This window comes from Rhinatrema bivittatum, chromosome 7 (assembly GCF_901001135.1).
Source record: "Rhinatrema bivittatum chromosome 7, aRhiBiv1.1, whole genome shotgun sequence".
Lineage (NCBI taxonomy): Eukaryota > Metazoa > Chordata > Amphibia > Gymnophiona > Rhinatrematidae > Rhinatrema > Rhinatrema bivittatum.
The window spans coordinates 13,338,386-13,364,472 of record NC_042621.1 but is presented as its reverse complement, the minus strand read 5'-3'; the positions used below and the strand labels follow the sequence as shown (position 1 = coordinate 13,364,472).

The following is a 26,087-nucleotide window of genomic DNA, read 5'->3' as shown; positions in this document are numbered from 1 at the left end:
GAGTAATCTTCTAAATTATTTTTTATATTATATAATAAAAAGGGGATCCATATCAGAACAGCGTCTCTCCAAGCTTGTAAACAATAAATTTGGTAATAAATTTGATATTTAAATGGCGGGACAAAAATGAAAGAAGTTTCTTCCACGGAGATGAAATTTCAAACCAGTGAACGATTCAAAGCACCTTCTTTCAATCGATATTCAACTCCAGTCTTATTCAAAGGAAGCAGACTTTTTCTCACTGAATCTCCAGCACACTAGTTGTTCCACACACTGATAAGCCGTTCATTTTCTCTATTTGGAGGCATTACTTGCTATCACCAATTCTGATTGCAGTTGTTCAACTAAACGCCACTACCCTTTCACCAACCGCCGGTCGTGTCATTTCAGAGCAGATGTGTCTCTCAGACGTACCCGCTGTTATGATCCACCCAACAGTTTATCTGCCTTCTCAGAAAACTCAGTTCTTAACTCATGCTTCATTGTGCGAAGGGAGTTGTTTAACTCTCCGAAGCTAGTCCCAAATGTATTACATTATTCCTGGAAAGAAATGTGACCTGCAGTATGTTTGAGGATCAAGAATGATGAAAGGGATTCATCAAACATCAGTTCCCTTCCTTTTCCCAAAAAAATACCAAAACAAAACCAAACAAATCTGTTCCTGAGCTGATGGAATCACTGTTTGGTGAAGGCTACTAAAGCAATGAAGGGAAGGAATTTGTTTTACCATGAAACACAAGTACAAAATAGTACTCGGGCTGTAAACCACAATTTTTCATCCAAGGTAAAGCCTGATAAAATTAAAGATTTTCAACTATATGCACTAACATTCCAAAGATTATATTCAACTGAAATGTTATCAGAGCTTTCATTAAAACCCTGCAAACAAGATTGGTTTAGAGCTACATCAGTGTTTATAAGTGTTACACAGGTCAGTCCAACGGCTCAGAGGCAGCACTGCTGCAGGCTGCTGTGCAGGAGATCTGGGCTCTGTTCCTGAGTCTGGAGCAGCTGAGGCCGCAGCTATTGCACAATGGTGACGTCTACTGGCCAGACTCCAGCATGCATGTGTACTGGGTGCTTGGAGGGTCCACAGCCCTGTCAGACTGGCTGGGCTAGATGGGTGCGAGGCTTACAAAAAGGGGGAAATCAGGCTTTTTGTGAGAGAAGGCTGTTAGCTAGGGAAGCCAATTCCAGTTTGACCCAGCAGTCCAAAGGAATCGGAGAAAACATTCCATAAAAAAAAATTAAGAAACTAGTTGCACCTGTCATTTGATATCCAGCACCGGGCAGTTTTCACAGGAGCATGAAATGTAAAGTCTAATCCAAAAGACAGGATTCATATGAAGAAAAGGATATTGCAAACCAACGCACACTATTACTGCTAAATGTGTCCTGAGAAAAAGAACAAACTTGCAACCCATCCTGCCTTCACGGAGGGCACTTTTCATATTCATTTCCCTAGATGAATAATGATTTCTTTGGGCCTGCATGGAAATTGCCCTACTCTGTTTATTTAAAAGGAACACCCGGGCTTCCACAGCATGCGTTAACGTTTATTAGCTAAATTAAAAAGAGACATTCCCCGGGGAGAGGAGAGGGTGCAGCAGCAGCGCAGGTATGTGCCATTTATAAAAGTGCATGTAGGATAGGCTACTGCGCTCGTTAGCAACTCGGGAGATTCCACCTCTGATGTTATGGCTGGCAGATAATGTGTACAGGGTGTTTACTTGTGCCACCCCTGCTGCTGGCCGCGATGTGACACCCTCTCTGGTGGGGGAGGGGGAGGGCAGCCACCTTCCCTGCCGCAGACGGGGAACCTACTAAGCAAGGATACCCTGCACAATGCGGCAGGTACTACCATAAGCTTGCTGGGCAGACTGGATGAACCGTTTGGTCCTTTTCTGCCGTCATGTCTATGTTCCATGTTGCTATGTGTCTCCTCCACCCCTCGCCACCCACTCAAACAGGAGGTGCAAAATGCATGGGTGCTTTTAGCTCACGTGGTCTACCCTTCCTACTTTTCAAAGGGAAACTACCTGAGATAGCTGCTCTTTGGAAACGAGCCAGTGCAGTGTTTTTTTCTTTGTCTCTCCCAAAGACTGACAACTCCATGGATAATAGAGAAGTGCTTAAACGCTCTACAGAGGAGCCAGAACAATGTCCAGGAAGGTGAATCTGCGGCCAAAATGATTGGCCTCTTTTTTTTTTTTTTTTTCTCTCTTTCTCCAGTGGATATCACCACCATGAAGGTGTCTGGCATTTTGGAATAATTTGGCACAGATGCATGCTGCTACTCGGGAAGGGCTGGGAAGTTGCTGAGTTCTTACAGCAGCGATCAGCTCACCCCTTGCAGAGAGCAGAAGAAAGTGCTCATTTGCGGAAAGCTGCTTTCCCGTGAAGAGAAAATTAAAAGCAAAGGAATATCAAATGAATCTTGCCTATGCTAAATTATATTATGGGGACTTAAAATGTCCCCACTGGTTCCATTCTCCTGTTTTGCGTGCTTATTATCTCAGGATGTGAGTGGGGAAACAGCTTAAGTCTCTCTCGCAAGTTAGGATTGAGGTAAAAGGGGAGGGGGCATGAGGGGAGGAAGCAGACACCAGAGGGGAAATTACACTGTCTGTCTTCAGGGCTCCTGACTAGTAGATAAACATATCCCCCATCCCCCACCTTCCTGCAAAAGCAGGCACTCTGCACATTATGTCAAAAATAATAATACAAAAAACATTACTTGCAAAAATATGAACAAAGATGAAGCATTAGATCCTGGTGCCATTTTTTCATTTGACATCTGTCAACCTTATTGTTAAAGGCATAGTGAAGGGTTTCTTCTGCAAAATCGTAACTCTGCAGCTAGAACACTCTGAGCCCTCTCGCCACCTGCGATGCATAGTCGCTTACGACCTAGCAAAATAGCTCCGAAGCACCATGTGTTGTTCCAGCCTGAACTAAAAGCTGTAGAGATCCCTTTTCCCCCACCTCTAATACATCTCTCTTAGAGATTGTCACCCCAGTTGCATTATTCCATTATAATGACAGTATCATGCAATCAGACATTAAGTGCTGCTGTTAAAACCAATGACCAGCGTCGTCAAACACTGGCCATTCCTGCAATAAAATGTCAGTTTACATCAGGAAGGGGAGAAATAGCGCACAGCAATAAAGTGTGATAAACCAGAGCTGGCAGGAGATCCCTGGATGTACTGTCTAAGGTGGGATTTGCTCACAGTGATAGCATTACAGTAAAATCTACCTTATAAATGGGCTCTGACCGACGGCCCGCAAATGCGCAGTAGAGAGCAGCTCTACCGCGCATGTGCGGGCACGTCGGCCAGAGTTTGCCTGTTGACAAAAATGGTGCTGGGAGGACCAGTAGCGGCGGCGCACGCACCATCCGAAGGAGTTGTGAATGAGCTGGGAGAGGAGGGGATTGAGAAAGGGGAGTGACTGAGGGGAGGGGGAGGGAGGAGAGAGTGAGGTGAGAAGGAGTGATGGAGAATAGAGGTGGGAGGGAGAATGGGGAAGGGAGAATGAGGGGGGGGTGGAAGGGAGAATGAGAGGGAGGGGGAGGTGGAGGTGGAAGGGAGAATGAAGGGGAGGGACGGGGAGGAGGAGGGGGGAAGGAAGAATGAGAGGGGAGGGGGAGGTGGAAGGGAGAATGAAGCATAGGGAGAATGAGGGGAGGTGGAGGTGGAAGGGAGAGGAGGGGGAGGGAGAATGAGGGGGAAGGAAATGGACCGAAAATTTTTTTTTAATGTAGCCCGTTGTTACGGGCTTAACGGCTAGTACAAATATAAACTGAAGTAAAATTGCAGTCATGACCCAAGTAGGGTATAGTTGTGACCAAGTGATTGAAGCGATGAACTTCAAATCTATTGGGGCTTTCCCTATGCAGGTTCAAACCCAGACAAGACTGTGGAAATTCATTCTGCAAGGTCAGGTTTTAAAGTTTTGGGGTTTTTTTCACTATGGAATTTGTTGCCAGAAGATGAAATGAGCATAGCTGGGATTAAAAAGGGTTTAGACCAGTTCATAATAGTCATTAACTAAGTGACTATGAGAGACCCCCATCACTTGCCATCTTAAAAAAATGGCACGGACCATCCATTGCTCCTACCATGTGACAGGGGCTGGCCAATAGCACCGATAGCCCCTGTCACATGGTAAGGGCAAAGGGCCATCGGCACCATTTTGATTAGTGGCAGCCGGTGGCCCATGAGGGGGACATCGTTCCTGGGACCCCCGCTGGACCACCAGGGACTTTAGGCAAGTTTTGGGGGGTCGAGAGGGTGGGAGATTGTAAATAATTAGATCTGAAGGGTTAGGGTAAGTTTGGGGTTGGGTTTTTTTTCTGTGTGCCCTTTCTCCCCCCCCCCCTCCCCCAAACGATAAGAAAACCACACAAAATTTCGTGGGGTTTTCCTATCATTTTTGGGGACCCTCGATACATGACGAATTAGGAAATATCGTACGATATTTTAATTCGTCAAAGAAACGATGCACATTCTTAGAAAATACTGCTTTTTTGTATTTCCTCTGTCTTAATTTCATGACAATATTAGGTCAGAGGAACCAAAAAAGAAGAATCCTAAAAATAAAAAAAATAAAGTGTGCCAACGGTCAGGTTAGGAAAAGGGACACTCAATTAATGGTATCCCTTTTCCTAACCTGACCGTTGGCTCACTTTTTTTTTTTTTTTAGGATTAAAAATTAGCTATTACCTACGTGCTTGGTTGGACATACGTTTTGGACATGCTAACCCCTGTTTTCAATTGAGGGTTATGGACGCACGTCCAAAACACGCATCCAGTCGCGTGTTGACAGCCACCTCTCCTGGGCGTCCACTGCTGAGGAAGCATTAGGGTCGCACAATTTCCCCTTGCGCCTCCTTTTTACCGCGGCAGCACATTTATATATTACATTGGGCACCCCGGAGAGGTGCATTGGACATGAAGATTCCGTCCTAATGGGCACCTCAAAGATGCCCATTAGGTGGGATGCCCACTATGGGGGATGCCTAAAGCCCCCATAGCGCACTGTGCTGGGGCCTGCCAAACCACATCCGTGGAGTTGGACCTCAGGGACCTCTGTCACAAATGTTGGCAGCACCTCCTAAAAGATAGGTGTGATCCTGATGCGTATCAGCTAAATCTTCCTAATTAAAATTCTAATAATTTTTAAATTTTTTATTTTTCATTTTTGGAGCGAGATCTATGGGAAACGGGGAATGGACGGGCGGCAGACGAGGTTGCAAAAGAGGCAGGCAACTCAATTAACTTGAGCTTGCTAAGCCTGTTGCTCAGCTAAAGGTTTTGCTGTTTTAAAAGTTACCCAAAAGTAAGATGAAAGCAAAAAATAAATAAATAAATAAATTTTTAATTTAATTGTAGTGGGAGTGCTGCTTCAGCACTACTCACCAGTTTGATCGTGGTGGGTCTCGACCCGGCAGGACTGGAACCAGCTCGGGAATCAGCAGTGGTAGGCGCTGCTTCGGGGACATAGGAGGGAAGAGGCTGAGCCAAGGGAAGTCAGCGGGTTTTAAATCTCCCGCCGGCCGCCCCTCCTCTGACGTGACATGGCGCGCTTCTCCAGGCGAATCCGAGGGCCCGGTGTTGGGGCGCATTTTGTTGATGTCACCATGCCTGATGCCAGACCAACCCGGAGGAGCGGCGTCAAATGTGGTACCGCCAGGAAGAGGACCCCCGTGGTGCCAGCAGCACAATACCGGCACCATCATCTTTTTTGTGGGGTGGGGTGGGGGAGAATTGAAAAATAAATGTGTTAAATTGCAAGAATGTGGTGTTTCCTTTCTTAAATATTTTCAACGAGTTCATCAGCAGTTAGAATATATCGGTAATTACCTTAGGCGCTTCAATCTCGGTTTTCTTAATTTTCCTCACTATCTATTAATATCTCCTAAAGAGGTATTGAGGAAGTTCTATTTGGAGTTTCTAAAGATCTGTAAGGAAATGATTCCTGAGTTTATTAAGGCGTATTATCTACCAGCTTCTTTAGTGGCTGAGATTCATGAAGTTTTTGGAGGGGCTAATCTCTAGAACAGTCTGAGTCTGTGGCAGAGACTGTGGAGATCAGCCCCTGTTGGTTTTCCTGCAGCGAGTGATAAACATAAACAATGGACATTGAGACTGTCCATTTCTTTGAAAACTGTTTCTTTTATGGGTCAGACTATTTCTATTTACGGATGTAGTGAAAGAGACACAGGCCAAGAGGAGAATTTATATTTATATATTTATATTGCAATGTTTAATTAAATTCCAGGGAGCTAAATATGTGTTTACTGGTACAGTACAACGAGAAGCACTTCTCCAAAATAAGATTGTTTCCGTGGAAGCTGGGAAAGCTGCTCCAAAATTAGGAAGGCTCCTTGCAAGTTATTGTTCTGATCTTCCATATAAGTTTGTTTTCCTTTCTTCTTCTCTCCCCATGATCAGGTCTTATTAATCTGAGTGCAACTTTTCTTAGTTCAATATTTCTTTATTGTGATTTTGTAATCTAACAGATTTTCCTAAAACAAGATAGTCTCGTAATTTGTTGAAAATTAAAATTCAATTTAAAAAAACAAAACAAAGGTACAGAAGCCATTTGAAAAAATTTGTGAAAAAAATCAAGCTTGTTGAATTGGTGCAACAGAGCAAGCCTATCTTTCAGAAAAGCACTCAATGGACTGAAAATCCACGGTGGGTTTGCAGATTCCATTGTAGATTCACCAGGTAAACCGATATGATATGATCTGTATCATGAATGTGGGATAAAAAAGCACTAAATAAATAAATAAATCCACAGCAGGTTTTCCAAACCAGCAGTTTCATGTTAGACTTACATGGGGTTGGCCTAGGATTTTGCCATGAATCTGCTTGAAGCCGCCTGGTCTGAGTTTAAATTATTCACCCATCCCTACAGACTGAACATTCTCATAACTTGAACTCCATCATGACTCCTCATCCTCAGCCCTCAATAATGTGATGACAGCACACAATTTATTCTGATGCTGTGTTACCCTACAGCAGGTTAAACAGGCAATCACAATATTTCTTAGGCTGGCATTTTGCATTCTACTGAAATTCACATAGAACAGCACGAACAGGGAAAGCCTGTAAAAGTGCCCTTTATTTACTAACATTTACGATGGGCAGGAGTGGTGAAGTATGCAAATCATGATGAGGCAGTGCACATCCTCTATTATCAATATCAATGCCCGATATTTTTTGCTTTTAGCATAAGTATCCATTCAGTGTAACTCACCAACAGGGCTGGTACTAGCTTTTTTGCTGCTCGAGCCATTCACTCTCTGTCCCGGGCCCGTCAAATAAAAAAACGCCCAACAATCTATATTTTTAAAAACTGACACTGACCCTCTTTCCCCCTCCCCTGAACCCATGGTCAAGTTAGGATATTAGGTACTCTAAGCAAACCTTACAGCTTTGCACACATGCCACACACTCCCACACCCTCTACACACACAGCCTTAAGGCTACAACCAAACATGAGAACATTTAAAAAAAAAAAGACCTAAAAACCTGGTTATTTGGCAAAGTCTATCAAGAACGTGACTGACACAAGACCATGCTATTTATTTTCTTTAATGCTTTCTTCTTATTTCATCATTTTGTTAATATGTAAGATGTTTTAGCTTGATTTTATAGGCTCTTAGTTTATTTCTTCTTATTTCTTCTTATTTCTACCTTAGATTTTTTTTATAGTTTTATTGTTACTTCATTGTATTTCCATTTTAATTTGTGAACCGTTGTGATGGTACGCCTGAACGACGGTATACAAAAATCTTTAAATAAAAATAAATAAGTAAATGCATTTATAACGGCGTTTACATGAAAAAGCAAATTCAGGCAAAAATATTTACAACATGCATATTATGACAGTAATGTTAAAACGAGCACACATGCGCCCATACGCGTGCATATCGGCACGCTAGCGAGAATTCGCTGGAATTTTTAATCGTGTGCAAACTTGCTCACCTATGTTTAAAAAATGCAAGTATCAGTAACATCATCTATGGTACCTGCTTGCCAGTGTAACACCAATTTTTAAAAAGGGATCAAGGGGTGATCCAAGAAACTAAAGACCAGTGAATCTGATGTTTGTGCCAGGCAAAATTATAGGAACTATCATAAAGAACAAAATTGCTGAACATATAGATAAGTATACTGTAGTTTAATAGGAGAAAGCCAACATAGATTTAGCCAAGGGAAGTCTTGCCTCACAAATTTTCTCCATTTTTTTGAGGGTATAAACATGTGGATAAAGGTGAGCCAGTTGGTATAGTGTACCTGGATTTCCAGAAAAGCATTTGACAACCAAAATGATATAGGGGATGGAACAATTCCCTTATGACAAAAGGCTAAAGAGGTTAGGACTCTTCAGTTTGGAGCAGAGACGGCTGAGGGGAGATATGATAGAGGTCTATAAAATAATGAGTGGAATACTTAAACGTTAATTAGTTGTTTACTCTTTCAAAAAGTACAAAGACCAGGGGACACACAATGAAGTTACTAGGTAATACATTTAAAATTAAAAAGAAAAAATAATTTTTTACTCAACACATAAGCTCTGGAATTTGTTGCCAGAGGATGTGGTGAAAACTATTAATGTAGCTGTGTTTAAAAAAGGTTTGGACAAATTCCTGGAAGAAAAGTCCATTAACCATTATTAAGATAGCGTTGCAGAAATCCACTGCTTTGGAATCCATCGGCCCCTTAGGATCCTGCCAGGTACTTGTGACCTGGCTTGGCCACTGTTGGAAACAGGATACTGGGCTTCATTTACCTTTGGTCTGACCCAGTATGGCAAGTCTTATTTTCTAAGTATGCTTCTATTTTTAAGAGGGTACTTGAGCACAGGTAGTGCGCGTGTATATTCCATAGGGCCTTGTCAGCTTTTATGCACGTCAGTGAATTTTAAAACACGCTCGTGCGAAGTTCATTCCCAGTTTTCCATTCAGTCCACCAGTGTGACCAGATAATAGTAAAATATTTCAGACCCCTCTGGTTCTTCATCCTACATGCCTAGTTGACCAGGAACCCTCACCCTGTTCTCTAAGCTGAACAACTCGAGATCTACAGACTTGTTCCTCATCAGGAACAGCAGTAAAGTTACATGGATCTCTTGTGTACGTGCGTAAATGTTGGCCCCACCCCTTATTTATTCCTCTCACATGCATGAGTACATACATGTGTATTTTGTGACTTTTTAAAATCCACATTACTCACCCATTTTTGTGCGAGCAACGCGTTTAAAATTGACCTGTGTATTTACGTGCACTGCAGTGTGTTGCGTCCGTCGGTCTCAGACGTTCGACCTCTGTGCCTCACCTTTCTTCCTTCTCTCTCCTCAAGCCTTGGGAAGATGGCTGCTGCCGCGTCTTCATGCCGCTCTCTCCGGCGTCCCCGGATCGGCAACGGCGACGGTGTTCGCCATGATTTTCCTGAGGGCCTCCTAGGGTGCGAGCGTCCATGCCACCCGCGTCTATATCCACGTCATGGCGGGAACTTCGGGGGCGTCCCCTCTGTGACGTCATCACATCCTGGTATTTAGCCTGCCCTTCGTTTGCTAACAAACTGAGTTAGCAAGGAATGGACTGCCTCCGGTCTAAGCTCTCTCTGCCCTTCGGGGTATTCTTCACTAACCTGGGTACCCGCTCCTCGGGGGCCCTTCTGCTCTATTTCAGGTACCTATCTTGGGATACTGGGTACTCGCTCCTCGAGGGCCTGCTCTCCCTAATCTGGTGCCTGCCACTGAACTACTTCTGCTTGCTAGGACCTTCTACAATACAGCTTTCTGCTTCAGTACTAACCTTTCAGTCTGTCTCACCTTCAGCTTCAGCACTCAGGGTTTACATCCGGGACCTGTCCCTGCTACGCCGTGCTGCCTATCACCTACTCGAGTGTGAGACTGGTCTCCTCTGCTGAGGACCCCTGGACTACTTCACTGGACTACCTTCACTGCTGCCCGCCCCGGGCAGTACCATTGAGCTGTACAATAAATGCTACTTCTCTGTGTCTGCGTGTATAGGGTCTAGCCTAGTACTGCGGTTCCTCACGGGGCTCCTCCCCGTGGGAGTGGCCATCACTGCAGTACCCAAGAATCCACTCCAATACCTCATAACCATAACACTGTGGTTGCCAACCCAGAAAACTCTACAAAAAAGACACTTGGAACTTCTATGGAATTACTTTTTATAATGGGTGTTGGATGTGGGCTTGGCCCTCAGAAAGCCATGAATTACTATTACAATATAGTAAACCTCCTATACCAAATCAACCCTAACTGCCAGCACTCAAACAGTAAAAACCTTATCTATGAAAAGGCAACACCGCACATATTACACCAGGCCCTAGAACACCAATACACCTCCTATTAGGAAAACAGAACAAGCCAGGCTGCTATAGATCCCTACACAGAAATGACCTGCCAACAATATCCCTCACCTTGGTCACATTTGCAGGACACAGACAGAGCATTACCAAATATAGAATAAAGAGACCAGGAAATATAAATAGAAATGTGCTGAGAAGAACTGAAACCCACAAAATGCCAGCCTCTATATGCCGAACAACAATGGAAAAACAGAAACATTGCCATTTTTCATAAAACAAGAAATAATAAAATCAAGAAATATAAAACATCAATCATAATAGTAAAATCATATTCATAAAATAAAATATAAATATTCTAAAGCAGTTAAATAGAATATCCAATTTTTCCCAAACATCAATAAAATATTTCAAAAACTCTGATGAATAAAAAAATCCAATAATTAAAAAAAAATGCTCTATTTTCCCCAAAACAACAAAATATTTCAAAACAGCAGAAAAATCAAATTACACCCATTAATTAATACTAATAAAGTTTATAATCTCCTGCTCTCCATACCTAGGATCTTTTTATTTTGAGTCACTTTGAGATTGTCATAGATTGTGGGAGGTAGCGCTGCACAAACTTTATTTTCACTTGCTCACACACACACACACACAGACACACACACACACGCACACTAACATATTCATTCTCTCCCTCTCTCTTCCTCTCTCATATACATGCTTATGCTCTCACACATACTCCCTCTCTCTCATACACAGGCTCTCTCTCCCTCCCAGACATATTGGGGCAGATTTTAAAATGTACGCCCGATTTTATAACATGCATGCGCAGCCGCGCACATGTTATAAAATCAGGGGTCGGCGCACGCAAGGGGGTGCTCACTAGTGCACCTTACGCACACTGAGCCCTCGGGGAGACCATCTGGCTTTCCCCGTTCCCTCCGAGGCTGCTCCAAAACTAATGAGGATGTTGGAGAGATACCAGTTCCAGAGGCAGGCATAACTTGCGTACACTGGCCGAGTGCTGTGCCGGTGCGTGATCCCCCGGCTGCTGTGCCGGAGTCCTCTTCCACGCCTCCTGGCCGCCCCGCCCCCAGACCATCTGCCCCACCCCGTCCCACCTCTGTCCCACCCCCGCCCGCCCATTCAGAAAAGCCCCAGGACATACGTGCGTTCCGGGGCTTTACACGCGCCGCCGGCCTATAAAATATACCCCATTGTGTGTGTGTGTGTGTGAGAGAGCCTATAAGTGATACACAGGCTCTCTCACAATCACGCATGCCTGCAAGGTCTCACAAAAACACACACAGGCTCTCACACACACATATATGGCCTCCTCTTCTCTTTGGGCTATGGTGGAATGAGCTCCACCATGGCCTATCAGTTTTTCTGCGCTGGGGAGAGAGAGCAAAAGCTGAGCACGCCTGCAGGAAAAATTGTGTGCAAGGCATATGTACATGAGCAGGAATGCCCTTCGCTCTTCTTATTTTCACTCGCCGGTAGGTTATCTTTTTCTTTGGCTGCTAGTGGATTGGAGTCCGCCGGCAGCTCTGTAGCTTTTTCTGCTGCTGCTGCCTCTGTCCCCCCAGATGTGCCGCCAGCTGCAAATACACTATGGGGCAGATTTTAAAAGGTACGCACAAGGGGTACATTTGTGCACGCTACCCGGCGTGCACAAATGTACTCCAGATTTTATAACATGCGCGCGCAGCCGCACGCATGTTATACAATCAGGGGGCGCGCGCGCAAAGGGGGGTGCACATGTGCACCTTGCGCATGCCAAGCCCTCGGGAAGACCAGCTTGCTTTCCCCGTTCCCTCCCCCCACCTTTCCTTCCCTTCCCCTACCTGTCCCGCCCCCCAGCCCGAACCCCCTCCCCGTACCTTTGTTTTAGAAGTTACGCCTGCCAGCCGAGTGCTGTGCCGGTGCGAGATCCACTGGCCGCTGTGCCGGAGTCCTCGGCCACGCCCCCCAGACCACCCCAGACCACCTGGCCACGCCCCCGGATGTCTGCCCTGCCCCTGTCCCGCCCCCTGCCCGCCCATTCAGAAAAGCCCCGGGACATACGTGCGTTCCGGGGCTTTACACGCTCCGCCGGGCCTTTTGAAAAATAGGCCCGGCACGCGTAACCCCCCTACGCGCGTAAATCCTTGAAAATCTGCCCCTATATGCACACCCAGTCATGCTGTACCTGCTCACCAATCACTAGTAAGAAGCTGAGATCAGAAAATTGATTTAATTTACACCACAGCCAGATTTCAGTGTCCTTGAGAAGTAAGGAAAATTAATTTATTAAACAGTGACTAAATAATACACTTGATGAGAGAATTAATGAATATGTTCAATATCTTATAAAACAGTTGGCAATCACATAATAGAGCATTCATTGTTAGTTTAGTAGCTTGTCTCATTATGCTTTGCAAACAGTAGTAAAATAGTGTATTATTCATGAACCAACATGCTTTAATTACTTTTAGTGGACATTTATTTTTTGAAATGTAATATGAGCTACATGCATCTATACCCTACTGTTAGCTTCTGAAACTAAAAGCACAGCATCCGAGACAATGTCAGCAGATAGAGAGCACGTGATCCACTCAGTCTTTCTATTTGTATCTGCCTCCTGTATCCTGCTCAGTCTCAGGTCTTTTCTTTCCTTAACCCTATAAATATCTCTCTGGAGGCAATTTTCAAAGGAGCTGCGCGTATAAGCATATAAAGTGGTAATTTTCAAAAGCACATTTGAACGTGTAAAACCTTTTGATAATTCAGCCCTATGAAAAGTTGCAGTTTTCAAAAGTCCACACGCATAAAACCTTTTGAAAATTACCTTCATGAAACAAATACATAGCACAGCTTGGCACCTGTCCCACAATAATATGGAATGCTGTGCAAAGGGAAGAGAGAATATGTGCTTGTGTGTGTCATGGAGGTGTTGTGATGCAGCTGCTATTTGCACTCTCTCTCCCCAGCTTATCCCCAGCTAGAGATGAGGTGCCACATTACCATTTGAAAACTGGGACCACAGAAGGAATGGCAAGATAATTTTAAAAACAGAGATGTTTAAATACGAGATGTCAAAATGGTGTGATCCTATCACAAAAATCAACCTGGAAGTGGGCCTATGTTTCTTTTAAATTGCCTTTGTTTCTGTGTAGGATTTTAACACATACCCTCCATAGCATCTGTCAGAATTTTCCTCTTGTGTCTCTACTTGTTCTTGTGTAGGTTACTTATTTGGCAGTAAACAGAAGCTGGAGTCTTCTATTAATTCACAAACCCTGTTTGGTGCAGTGCAAGTTTCTACAATGACCCCAATAATGACTTTTGGTCTACACTTGAAGGGAGGGGGGTAAAGAGTAATTCTGTATTCACACGAACTGTGAATACGGAATTACCTCTCAAGTGAGAGGCAATTGCCAATAACACAGAAAAACACAGTGAAATGTAGTGATCTAGACTCTTGTCCAATGTTGACAGCTGAGATCATGTAGAAAAATACGTGAAACTCCAGGGGGGGACGACTCAGAACCAATGTCAGGAAATATTTCTTTACGGAGGGTGGTGGATGCCTGAAGTGCCCTTCTGGAGGAGGTGGTGAAGACAAAAACAGTGAAAGAATTAAAAGGGGCATGGGATAAACACTTTGGAACGCTAAAAAAGCAAGAGGACAGAATTGAGAAAAGCTTGCTGGGGGGTAATTTACTGGTGTTGCAGTTACTATACTTAGCAGAAGACATGGAGATTATTACCCTTAATCAATATGTCTTGATACTTTTAATGCAATTGCAACATTGCTCCCCGCTTAGATGGCAGGGGAGAAAAGAGGAATTGGTTCAGATGACAAGCAAGGGCCCTGACTTCCATGGTCTAGGATACTGATATTAGAGATGTGAATCGTGTGCCCGATCGTCTTAACGATCGGGTTCGGCTGGAGGGAGAAAAAAATCTGATCGCTGGAGATGTGAATCGGAATCGGTTCCGATTCACATCGTTAATTTTTTTTTAGTGAGGCCCGACCCTTTAAAATTGACCCCTTACCTTCCCCCACCCCCCCGAACCCCCCCAAAACTTTTTACGAGTACCTGGTGGTCCAGTGGGGGCGCGGGGACCGATCTCCCGCTCTCGGGCCATTGGCGCCATTTTGGCTGCCACTCAAAAATGGCGCCGATGGCCTGATTAAAACCCCCCCTGACCCTTTAAAGATGACCCCTTAGCTTCTCCCACCCTCCCGATCCCCCCAAAACATTTTTAAATTACCTGGTGCTCTAGTGGTGGTCCCGGGAGCAATCTCCCGTTCTCAGGCCGTCGGCTGCCACTCATAAACATGGCACCGATGGCCCTTTGCCCTTATCATGTGACAAGGTATCCGTGCCATTGGCCGGCCCCTGTCATATGGTAGGAGCACTGGCTGGCCGCCGCCATCTTTAAAGATGGCCGCCGCCAACTTTAAAGATGGCGCCGGCCATCCAGTGCTCCTACCATGTGACAGGGGCCGGCCAATGGCACGGATACCCTGTCACATGGTAAGGGCAAAGGGCCATCGGCGCCATCTTTATGATTGGCAGCCGACGGCCCGAGAACGGGAGATTGCTCCCAGGACCACCACTAGAGCATCAGGTAATTTAAAAATGTTTTGGGGGGATCGGGAGGGTGGGAGAAGCTAAGGGGTCATCTTTAAAGGGGCAGGTGGGTTTTTTTTTAATCAGGCCATCGGCACCATTTTTGAGTGGCAGCCAAAATGGCGCCGATGGCCCGAGAGCAGGAGATCGGTCCCCGCGCCCCCACTGGACCACCAGGTACTCGTAAAATGTTTTGGGGGGGTTCGGGGGGTGGGGAAAGTAAGGGATTAGTTTTATAGGGTCGGGGTGGGTTTAGGGGTTGTTTTGGTGTGCCGGTTTTCCCGCCCTCCCCCCAAATAACTCCCGTTAGTGGATACTAACGGGAGTAACGATTTTTCACGATAAATCGTGAAAATTTCTATTGTATCGCGCACTGTACCGATTTTTGACGATTTAAAAAATATCGGACAATTTTTTTAAATCGTCAAAAAACAATTCACATCCCTAACTGATATGCATATATAAGGGAAAAAGCACAGGACTGCTTCTACAGCCAAGTCCTAAAGGAAATGAAGAAAGTGTGCATCGGGGTAACTTACTCAGCGTGGCAGATACTATCCTTAGCAGAGGGCATGGAGGTTACTACCCTTAACCAATAAGCCTTGATGCTTTTCATGCAACTGCAACATTGCTCCCCACTTTGATGGCAGGAGAAAAAGGGGAATTGGATTCAGACAACAACCAAGAGGGCCCTGACTTTTATGGCTTGGGGAACTGATGCCCAGACATAAGGGAAAAAGCACAGGACTGCTTCTACAGCCATCAGGAAACAGAGTATTATATGGAAGAAGACCCATGGGGAATCCTGGATATAGTACGAGAGACCTGGAAGGAGGAACCCAACTCTGGACGGAATTTGGCCGACTCTGTGATCCAGATGCAGGACAGACTATGGAGGGCAGGGAAGGCTGCCCGATTACGCCTGGAAAAGGCCCAGGCTACTCAAGCCCGGCAATACAACCAGTCCTCTGTTCATCGGGTCTTCTAGCCGGGAGACTGCATACTAGTGTTACTACCGACTTCAGAAAGTAAATTGCTGTCCCATTGGCAAAGTCCATATGAGGTACTGGAGAAGATGGGCCTGGTGGATTATAAAGTGGCCCAACCCGACAAACGGAAGAAGACCCAAATCTTCCACGTGAATCTACTAAAAAAATGGGTTGTTCCGACTTGCAGCTGGTCCAAGAAGAAGACTTTGGTCCAGACGTTTCACAAACTTCTGGGCCCCAGATGATCCCATATGGGGACCAATTCTCCACAATGCAGAAAGTGGACCTAGATAAACTGGTGACTCGGAATAAAGATGTCGTCTTGACTATGCTCGGGAGAACCCACTTAGTGTGTCACAACATTATTACAAATCCAGGAGTAATAATTAAACAACGGCCTGACCGGATTCCCGAAGCCAGGAGGCAGGTTGTAGAAGCTGAGGTGAAAGAAATGCTTTGACTTGGGGGAGTGAGAACATGTGTATGTGTATGAGAGAGCATGTGTATGTGAAAGCATATAGAAGAGAGAGCGTGTGTGTGTGTGTGAGAGAGAGCATGTGGGGAAGAGACTGAGTGTGTGAATGAATATGTGTGTAAGCGAGCATGCATGTATTAGAGTATGTGTTTGTGAGAGAGAGGAGAAAGTCTGTGTATGGCAGCCACTGCCTCCTCCCGCTAATCTATGACAGACTGAAAATTAAAAGTTCCAGGTAGGGAGAGCGGGAGAATTTTTATCCTTATTTTTAATTATTGGGTGGTGATTGGTGTGTCTGCTGTTTTTAAGTATTTTATTGGTGTTTGGGAAAGCTTTCAAAATTTGCATGAGTCTTTAATTATTGGATATTCTATTCATCAGCTGTTTTGAAATTATTTTATTAGTATGATTTTACTAATATGATTGATTTATATATCTTGATTTTATTATTTGATGTTTCATGAGGAATGGTGACATTTTTGTTTTTCCATTGTTGCACTTTATAGAGTCTGGCAAGTTGTATTTTACAGTTCAGTTTTTGTCTGCACATTTCTATTTATACTTTATGGTGGCTTTATTCTGTATTTGGTGAGAGTTTGTGTTCTGCATGCGAGATTGAGATGAAGCATTCTGTAGCGTGAGGTTTCTCTGTAGGGATCTGTAGTAGCTTGGCCTGTTCTGTTTTCCTGATAGGAGGTGTATTGATATTTTAATTTCTGGTTTAATATTTGCAGTATTCCTGTTCATAGGTAGGGTTGTTACTGCTTGAGTGTTGGCAGATAGTACTGTGTTGATACGGGAGGACCATGCCCACATGTAACAAGTTATAAAAGGTCTAATGCTATATGAATTCCAAGTTGCAGAGTTTTTTTGTTGGCATCACAACCGAGCATGTAACTATCACAGCAACGTGTATATTATTTTTACCTCAGAATGTTATTTTTCATGTAAAATCTGTTGTTATAAATGCATAATTTAAAATTGTGTATGGGGAGGTGGGGAGGGGGGATGCCAATCTATAAGGTTTACCAGGGCGCCTAATAGCCTTGCATCAGCCCTGAGTTCAGCTATATTGCTTTTGAGATGCAATGACCAGAACTGAACACAGTATTGAAGGTGCAGTCTGACAAAAATGTATTTATTTAGATATTTTTATATACCACCTAAAGCAAACATTTTGTACTAGGACATGTACAATTGCAGATTCTCTATATTATTATCCATTCCTTTCCTAATTACTCCTAATATTCTATTTGCTTTTTTGACTGCCACTGTACACTGAGCTGAGTGTTTCATAGTATTGTGTTATGAATTGCTCTGCCCGCGGGTCCCCCCGCGAGCAGGCACGGACTCACCCCATGCTGATTTCTTCGCCGATGCGGCAGGACGCCGCCATCGGCCCTCCCACGCGGCAGGAGGCTGCCCTGCTTGTTTCTTCGCTCCGCGGCCGGAGCCGCGGCCTCCAACGGGGCTCGGATGCCTCCCGACGTCATCTTGATCTTCGCGACTGGAGGCCGCAAACGCCCCGGTGTTTCCTGGCGGCTTGAGCCACTCTCAGGGCCTCCTGCAGCGGCTGGAGCCGCTGCACTCGTCGGAGCCTGCGTCCAGGCTCTCTCCTGCCTCCTCTCAGCGTTTGACGCTGCCGGCGTGCAGACGCTGTGCAGGCCGCTGTCCAGGGTCCTGCACAGCCCTGTTCCTGCTTCCCTAGGAGCGCGGCTGCATCTTCTTTTGATATTTAAAGGGCCAGACACAGGAAGTGTCTGGGCCCCACCTTGTGGACTACTTCCTGCTTGAGCCCTATAAAGGGCTGCTTCGCTCATTGTGCTTTGCCTTGCATCGTCGTTGGTCTTCACCCTGGAGGCTCCTGCCTGCCAGGGCCCATGTAATGTCTTCTTTGTGGAGCTCCTCATCTTGATGTCTCGTTCCTTGTTCCATGTCTTCGCCTGAGGTCCATGTCCAGGTTTCTTCAGCCTTCGTCTTGGTGTTCCTGCCTTCCTGGATGTTTCCTTCCTACGCCATGCCTCGTCTCTGCTCTTGAGCCTTCTGGTACAGTAGGCCGGGAGTCCCTCAGATGCAGTATTCCTGGGTGGGCTGCCTGCCGGTGGACGGTTGTCCTGTGCTCCTGAGCCATCTGGTCCTGATGTGTCTTCGGTCCGTGACCAGCCTTGGGGCTGTGTAGGGCGTGTAATGGACAGGGTAGTCCGCGACTCAGTCCCGCGGGTGGCCTGAGTTGGGCGCCCTGAGAGACAGTGCCAATGTCCATGCCTTGTGTTGCCTCCCTTGGATGTCTTGTTCCTGGATGCCGTTGCATCAGCCAATTGTCTTGTTCCTGGATGCCATCACATCAGCCATGTCTCTTGTTCCTGGATGCCGTCGCATCAATCCACAGTTATGTCTTCATAGCCCTGGTGTCATGTCTTCAGCCAAGTGTCTCCGTTCCATGTGATGCCGTTGCATCAACCACAGTGTCTTCGTGTAAAGGCCCGTCTGCCCTCAACCTCAGGCCAGGCCTGCTGCTCCATGCTGCTTGCAGCAGGTCCAACAGGGCCCGGAATGGTCGAAGGACCATTCACCTTCCAACATCCTCAGATGTTTGGCCATGGGAGCTTGCCGGCCTGGCAGAGGGTAGACCGTCAGCCATGCGGGGCCACCGTCAACCCTTGGTTCGGCCCTGGACGGCCGGGGTTGGGCTGAGGCCCATGGGCACACGAAAACCACCCGAAACATAACAGAATGCAAGGCCTTTCGAAGCCGAAACATAACATATTGTTATGATAACCCCTAGATTCTTTTCCCGGGTGGTAAGTTCTAATCTGGAATTTAACGTATGGAATATAAAAATCTAAATAAATAAATCTTTTATCCAGATGACAATCCAAAATAGGGCATTGCCTCTTATCCCATGTCTTTTTAATTTTCTGAGAAGTCTCTCATGAAGGACTTTATCAAACACCTTCTGAAAGTCCAAATAAATGACATCCATTAGCCACATGTTTAGTAACCCCTTCAAAAAAAGTAGCAGATTGTTGAGGCAAGTCAAGATTACAAAGTTCACAGAAAATAACTGACAGACCACTTACGAAAAACCTTAGGATCATTCAGCAGCTTACATAGCTGAATCACTAATTAGTCACAAACCAAGAGCTAATAAACTAAAAAGTTTATTTAAAAAAGTGGAATAATGAACATAAAAAGATGAGAAAGAACTGCAATACAACAAGCAGGGGTAAAGAAAAGGGATTTTCACAATCACACTAATTACTATACTTAAATTGTTAACAAAGTTAAATATTATACCTTTCTCAGTCAGATCTGAAGGTCCTGACTCCTGGGTAAAGTTTTCCTGCCAGTGCACTGTTGCATCTTCCAGCTGAAATGGGAACTCTCCCACCTGCACAGCACCAACTCATCAATCTCCCTGTCACTGGTTTAAAACAATAGGAGATTAACAGTGGCTATAGTGATTGGGGAATGCTGCACTGTTATGCTGCTACCTACTGGTTAACTTGAAATCTATAAGGAATAGGAGTTCTTAAATGGAAATGTATTTCACAGGACAGGCATTTATCACTTTAACACAGGGATGGTGAACTCCAGTCCTCGAGGGCCACAAACAGGCCAGGTTTTCAGGATATCCGCAATGAATATGCATGAGAAAAATCTGCATGCATTACCTCCACTGGATGCAAATCTTTCTCATGTGTGCTCATTGTGGATATCGTAAAAACCTGGCCTGTTTGCAGCTCTTAAGGACTGGAGTTCGCCATCCCTGCTTTAACAAATAAAAACATTTCATCACAGACCAGCTTATCAGTTTTTCTGTTCAGTATCAGACTATTATAGCTACTAATACTACTTTTACTACCAGTAGTAGTAGCACTAGTACTCTATTAGAATTATAATTTTGATAGTGGCTCTAGACATCTCGATCCTCTATAAAAGGATTTTCCAAATTCACCGTGATTTGCTTCAGTTCCTCTGAATCATCACCATTAAATACCATTTCCAGCATGGGTATCTCCCCAACATCCTCCTTAGTTAACACCAAAGCAAAGAACTAATTTTGTTTTTCTGCAGTGGTCTTGTCTTCCCTATGTGCACCTAACGACCCAACCAACTCCCTCAAATGTTCCTGCTTTGGATGTATTTTGCTTCTATGGCCAATATTTATGCATTTTCCTTTTTTCTTTTGTAATGGACCCTTCAGGCTCATTACCATTAAGGCCTTGGTTTACTCCTTTAGCCTGAGACAGTGAGTTTAGGAAATGAGGGGAGAACCATTCATACATAGCCTTTCCTTTTGTGGGAGCTGGGATGGCCGTCCCCATGGCATAGGATTTACAAGCAGCTCTTCACTGAGAGACTGTGGGCAGTGCTTTTAGGTTTTGGAGAGTTAGGTGGCAGTAAGGAGTGTTTCATTGAATCTTCAAGCCTACTTTGAGCATCCAGGCAAACTCTGCCTGGGGATCCTAAGCAAGTTCTGTAGGTGGTTCCTACAGTCCACTAACTGGCTGGCTGGGGCTTCCCTTTGGGTTATTTTCAATATGTTGCATTTTCATGATCAGAGCCTTGTGATACCCCTGGGTATCATCTGGATTTAGGGCAAGGGGAACCCTGTATTGGGAGTTCCCTGGGTCAGGAAGACCTGCCTCTCTGTACCCTCGATGAGGAAGGAGGTATGGCAGTGATCTGAGGCAAGGAACAAACTCTGGTGTTAATTTCATTTTTTGGAAGAAAGTTTTTTTTTTGGTTAAAGATCAAGTGGAAGAAGTTTGCTGCCCATCTTCCTGCCCTTCTAGGGAACACTCAGAACTGCCGCATGCTCTAGAGAGAATCCTCCTCATCAGGAATTTGAGTGTGAAAGAATGAGAACAAAGGTGGTCACCTAACTGTGAGTAAGAACCACTTGAGACCATTGAGGATACCCATTTGGAGTCATCACCCCTGGGGAGAGAGAGGATTTTGGAGTCTGTGAATTAGACTGTTTGCCCTCTTTCTGCCAGTTTTGGAAGAAGTTTTTCTGCCCAACCAAGGATACCCTGCTTACTTGGGAACCTTGCTCAGCCAAGCCCTGGAGGGTGTTTCCCATGTCCTGGTGCTGAGATACCCATGCACAGATAGAGAGGAAAAAAGACTACAATTAAATGGCTCCTGTGGTGCTGAGGACTGATTTAATTGTGCCATATTTCATCTGCTTTATCTCCAGTAAAGTATTTTCTTTTTGGACACCATCCATGGTGCCAGTGTATTTATTGGCGTCGCAGCACACAGTAAAGGAAAAACTATACTACCCCCAGAGAAAAGAAAGTACAACCATGTCACTTTGGACCCTGAAAGATACATTTTACCCCCAGCAACAAAGAATCCAGACCCTTGGGGTAAGACAGACTATGAAAGAGCTAGCTAGGAATGGTTCCATTCCAAAGAGATATTAAAAAAATGTATGGCCACATTGGTGGTTAATAGCCACCTAAAGATGGGGTTACACTTCAGTTGGATCCTCTTTCCATCTTCTGAAAAAAGATTTTTAGGATAAAATAGCCTCATTCACTCATCTTTTAACTATGCCAGCAGTCATTTGGCCTTCCTTCTGGTTTTGTTTTGTTGTTGTTTTTTAATGCATGGAATATATCTAGTCTGGGCTTCTAAGAAGGTGTTTTTAAACAATGGCCATGCCTGTTATACTGTCAACTTTTGCAGCTGAATTTTATCAAAGTCTCCCATTTGAAAGTTAAAAGCTAGAGCAGTAGTTTTTCTTAATGTCCTCCCTCCACTTGTAAATTTGATCATGTTATAATCACTGTTGCCAAGCCCACAGGGTGTCTTTTTTTGCTTAGCTCTTAGTGTCCTTCCTAGAATTCTCGCCCAGGACTGATTTTGTGTTTTGGGCGTTAGGTTGCTGCAGTCTGAGATTAGTGTGGCCAGTTGTGCATGTAGAGCCTTCAGGGAGCATGCAACCAGTTGACTTTAATCACATCCATTTTCAAATTTGCTTGTAAAGATTACTTTGCAGGAAAAACTGACAACAATCATCTATAGTTTACGGGCAGTGAGAGCAAAACAGAGTGTCCATTTGGATTCTAAGCTGGAGGAGAGAGGGCTAATCAGGGTAGTCACCTTGCGTTTTAGTGCCATTTTGTCCAGTATCTTCCCTTTCCTTTACGACTTGCGTGCTCACAGACTCACTGACTGATTCAAAAGCACGGCATGGTGCTTCCCACCCCCAGCTTTAAGCTCAGGGTAGGGGGAGGGAAGGAGTGCTGGATTCTGAAGAAAGCCAATGCTGGGCGCCGACTTTTACAGTCTGGGGTACTGATACGCTGACATTAGGGACAATGCACAGGAGATATAAATAAGTCCAAAAGCAAAGCATGTTCAAGTAGCATTGTCTGAATTATCAGGAAGGCTGCTCACCCTGTAAAAATGTTGCTAGCAGTAATTTTGTTATGGAATTGACAGTTGCTTGGTTTTGACTGTAAATATTACTACCCTTAACAGAAGGCATGGGGGGGGGGGGGGGTGACCTGCATAGAGTGGCAATTACTACCCTAAACAGAGACATGGGGGTAACCTGCATGGAGCGGAAGTTACTACCATAAGAACCTTGCTGGGCAGGCTTTATGGATCATTTGGTCTTTTTTCGCCGACAATTCTATATTTCTATGTATGCATGCTTTAGAAATGTGTGTTCAGCTACTTTGAGGGATCTTCTCAGCAGCTGCTTTTTTTAAAAAGAAATATGGAATACAAAAATTTAAATACGATTAAACATATTTTTGCTTGAGATAATAATTCTCTCAGGGTACAACATTGGCTGTTGGTTAATGCATTGTTTGGTTAATTTAACTGCTCCAGATAGGGCCTTTGCTGCCAATAAAGGCCCTGTCCAGGGCCATAACTAGAAGCGTGCAGATGGTGGGGGAGGGGTGGCACAAAGCATAAAATTGCATTGAATAATCATGAAAAAAATATTTGCAATCAAATTTGTGGCCATAGCTTGTTCAAGGAATGTAAAATGCCATTGCTGGCCACTAATATTGACTGGGTAAGTGAAACAAGTTCTTGGATGGAATAAATGACAGTTTTATGGAGCAATTGGTTCAGGAACCGATGAGAGAGGGAGCAATGTTAGATCTAATTCTCAGTGGAGCACAGGATTTGGTGAGAGAGGTAATGGTGGTGGGGCCGCTTGGCAATAGTGATCATAATATGATTAAATTTGAATTAATGACAGAAGGGGGACAGTATAGTGCTAAACTTTCAAAAGGGAAAATTTGATAAAATGAGAAAAATAGGTTGAAAAAAACGGAAAGGTGCAGCTACAAAGGTAAAAAGCACGCAACAGGCATGGACATTGTTAAAAAATACCATCCTAGAAGCACAGACCAGATATATTCCATCCATTAAGAAAGGTGGAAGGAAGGCTAAATGATTACCAGCATGGTTAAAAGGTGAGGTGAAAGAGGCTATTTTAGCCAAAAGATCTTCATTAAAAAATTGGAAGAAGGATCCATCAGAAGAAAACAGGATAAAGCATAAGCATTGGCAAGTTAAATGTAAGACATTGATAAGACAGGTTAAGAGAAAATTTGAAAAGAAGCTGGCCATAGAGGCAAAAACTAACAATAACAACTTCTTAAAATATATCCAAAGCAGAAAGCCAGCAAGGGAGTTGGTTGGACCATTGGATGATTGAGGGGTTAAAGGGGCACTTTGAGAAGAAAAGGCCATCATGGAAAGATTAAACAATTTCTTTGCTTCAGTGTTTTCTGAATATGATGTTTGAGTGATACCCGTTCCGGAGAAGATTTTCATGAGTGATGATTCTGATCAACTGAACCAAATCATGGTGAACCTTGAAGATGTGGTAGCCTGATTGACAAACTGAAGAGTAGTAAATCACCTGGACCGGATAGTATACACCCCAAGATTCTGAAAGAACTAAAAAAGGAAATTTCAGCACTATTAGTAAAGGTTTGTAACCTATCACTAAAATCATCTGGTTACCTGAAGATTGGAAGATGGCCAATGTAGCCCCTATATTTAAAAAGGGATCCAGGGTGATCCAGTGAGCCTGACTTCAATGCCGGGAATAATCGTAGAAACAGTTATAAAGAATAAAATCACAAAACAGTTAGACATGGTTTGATGGGTCACAGCCACATCGATTTACCCAAGGGAAGTCTTGCCTCACAAATCTCCTACATTGTTTTGAAGGGATGAATAAACATGTGGACAAAGGGGAACCAGTAGATGTGGTATATTTGGATTTTCAGAAGGCGTTCGACAAAGTCCCGCATGAGAGGCTTCTAAGAAAAGGATTAAATGGGCAGTTTTCACAGTGGAAAAAAACAGTGGAGAGCCTCATGGATTTGCACTTGGACCGGTGCTTTTTAATATATTTATAAATGATCTGGAAAGGGGTACAACGAGTGAGGTGATCAAATTTACAGATGACACAAAATTATGCAGAGTAGTTAAATCTCAAGTGGATTATGATGAATTGCAGGAGGACCGTGTGAGACTGGAAGATTGGGCTTCCAAATGGCAGATGAAATTGAATGTGGAGAAGTGCAAAGTGATGCATATAGGGAAAAATAACCCTTGCTGTAGTTAAACAATGTTGGGTTCTATCTTAGGAGTTACCACCCAGGAAAGAGATCTAGGCACCCAGTGTACTGTGGTGATCAAAAAAGCAAACAATGTTAGGAATTATTAGGAAGGGAATGGAAAATAAAACAGAGGATGTCATAATGCCTCTTTATTGCTCCATGGTAAGACCACATATTTAATACTGCGTGTAGTTCTGGTCACTGATTCTCAAAAAGGATATAGCTGCACTGTAGAAAGTGCAGAGAAGGGCAACCAAAATGATAAGGGGCATGGAACAACTGCCCTATGAGGAAAGGCTAAAGAAGTTAGGGCTGTTCAGTTTGGAGAAGGGACGACTGAGGGGGGGGGGGGGGGGGGGAATATAATAGAAGTCTACAAAATCATGAAAGGATTTGAACAAGTTAATGTAAATCTCAGATAATAAAAGGACCAGGGGGCACTCCATGAAGTTAGCAAGTAGCTCATTTAAAGCAAATCCAAGAAAATTCTTTTTCACTCAGCGCATAGTTAAGCTCTGGAATTCATTGCTAAAGGATATGGTTACAGCAGTTAGTGTAACTGGGTTTAAAAAAGGCTTGGATAAGTTTCTAGGGGGTAAATCCATTAACTGCTGTTACAGTAATTAATAAGCAATAGTAGCTTGTGATTTATCTAATGTTTGGGTACTTGCCAGGTACTTGTGACTTGGATTGGCCACTGTTGGAAACAGGATACTGGGCTTGATCACCCTTGGTCTGACTCAGTATGGCATTTCTTATGTTCTTTTGTTCTTATGTAGAGAGGCAGGGGTGATTGGTTGCATGGAAACCAATATGATAGCCAGTGGAAGTCAAGGGCTGCAACTTCCAATAGCCATTCAGCCACTGGTGGTGGCTGTTTAATTATCAACCCTCAGCTGGATGTATTCCACAATCAAGCTAATAGCGCACATTTTTTTTTTTTGTTCCTGAATTATTAGAAATATAGCAGAACAGCTTACAGTGTTTCTACTCTGAAAGCAATTTTCTTCATTCTGCTGATGTCTCTT

The 26,087-nt window shown here is 44.2% G+C and overlaps 1 protein-coding gene across 4 annotated transcripts in view; it reads right to left on the bottom strand.

Moving 5' to 3' along the window:
- MAF (MAF bZIP transcription factor) overlaps positions 1-26,087 on the bottom strand; it is a 438,038-nt gene that overhangs the window by 28,426 nt on the left and 383,525 nt on the right. Inside the window, exon 4 of one of the 4 annotated variants that reach the window (XR_003857665.1) lies at positions 19,745-19,871. The exons of the other annotated variants lie outside the window; for them this stretch is intronic. The gene's annotated coding sequence lies outside the window, so the exon portion shown is untranslated. The remainder of the gene's footprint in view (positions 1-19,744; positions 19,872-26,087) is intronic. 4 annotated transcript variants of the gene reach the window in all.